This window comes from Tenrec ecaudatus, unplaced genomic scaffold (genome assembly GCF_050624435.1).
Source record: "Tenrec ecaudatus isolate mTenEca1 unplaced genomic scaffold, mTenEca1.hap1 Scaffold_208, whole genome shotgun sequence".
NCBI classification, from domain to species: Eukaryota; Metazoa; Chordata; class Mammalia; order Afrosoricida; family Tenrecidae; genus Tenrec; species Tenrec ecaudatus.
Window position 1 is genome coordinate 27,371 of NW_027458329.1, and position 1,890 is coordinate 29,260.

Genomic DNA, 1,890 nt, shown 5'->3' on the forward strand with positions numbered 1-1,890 from the left:
CTTAATCAAGGTGTACTGCATCTTTCAAAATACTGAAATATGGAAATGATAGAAAATATGGCCTCAAGGAAAATGCAATAGATTTTTTCTCCAGTTGTCTATTGTTGTACACTAAACAGACATGAAACCTTGTAGCTTAAAATCACAAGATCTTTTTGTTTTTCATTTGTTGCTTGACTTTCCTATTTACTCTTATAATGCACATATATGATTTCAGAGGACACTCTCATCTCTGTTGTCTTCTTTGTGTGTATGTCCTTTGCTGTGTTCGATAGTATATGGATGCCCTTCAGTGGGGCACTTGCGTGTGTCCCTGCCTCCTTATAGATGGTCTCTATAGCTCTGGGATTTACATTAGGTCCTTGACCCATCTTGTATTCATTTTTGTACATGGCTGAGGTTTGGGTTGTCTTTCATTCTTCTGAGGGTGACGAGTCAATTGTGCCAACCCCATTGTTGAAGATAACGTCGCTCTCCCTTATACAGTTCCTATGGCCTTTGTTGAAGAGTTGCCTGTATGTGGATGGATTATTTATTAGTTTTCTATTCTATTTCATTGGTCAACATATCTATCATTGTATGAGTACCAGGCTGTTTTTACTGCTGTGGCGGTGTAATACTTTTGAGGTCAGTTTGTGTGAGTCCCCCTAACTTGATCCAAATATTTTTGGGTCCCTTGATTATCCTAGGATTCTCCATATAAAGTGAGTAATTATTTTCCAGTTCTTTAAAGGGTTGAATTGGCATTTGGATCACGATTACATTGTACTTAGTGACAGTACTGGGTAGTTTTAACATTTCCTTGGTATTGGGCCTCTTTATCCATGAACATGGCATATTGAGAATGTGAACAGACTTGCATTGGGAAGCATAAACATTCCTGAATCATGGCATCTTGCTGAACAAGAGAGACAGAAAATAGAGAAGACACAAAGAGGCTTTGGACCAGTGCTGAGTTCGACCTGCACACTTCCTACTAAAGATGAGAGTCATATGGGAGCCACATTCTGTTTTCATATGGTTTGTTCCCTAACTTGCTGCCTACATAACTATAGCCGGGAAATCAATGTCACAATCGGGAAATTCTATGGAAGCCTCTGCTCTCAGTCTGTCCCTTCAGAAGTAACATCACCAAGTCTTTCTCTTCAGGCATCACTTGGTAAGTTTGAATAGCCAGTCTTTCTGATTTAATTCAAATAGCTCACCTCTGGCAGTACCCTGTCGCTCCATCTTCCCTCAATTTCATTAGATCCAAATCACCAAGTTTCCATGAGTTTCATCTGGACCTTGATCCTGAGGACTGCCTGGCAAAATCATTTTACTCCACACGAAAAAAGGCTGATATTTCTGAAGAATATTTTCTTTGTTATGATACAGCTCTTTAAGTGTATGAAATATCAGGGATAGGCAAAGCTGGTAGTATAAACAGGATAGGCAAAGCTGGTAGTATAATCATTAAGAGATTCTCTGAGGGAAACTGCAAGATGGAGAAGAACACCAATATCACAACAGAAAAACAGTCCTGAATGTCCCCATCTGTACCTGCTCCTGGACCTGAGGCTTGACTCTGTGGGTCTTGCGCGCCCCCTGGGGGCCTGTTTCCTCCCTGAAGGGGAGGTTTGTGTCCTGGTTCAGTCTGAATTCTCCTCACTGTGATGGTAGCACAGAAATAAAAAGGCATGTCCTCGAATTCCAGGCTGTTCATATGCAGATGCAGCAGTTCTTGGAGATACAAAAACATCTTGGAGAAGTCTTTGTAGTATGCACCATCACCACTTGACACCCACTGCAGCTCCTTCCCTGGAGCCTGGTGGACACAGATCATGCATAGCTATTGAAGGGCAATCTTGAGGTTGCACTGGAGAATCTCAGAGACCCCCAAGGAACCCC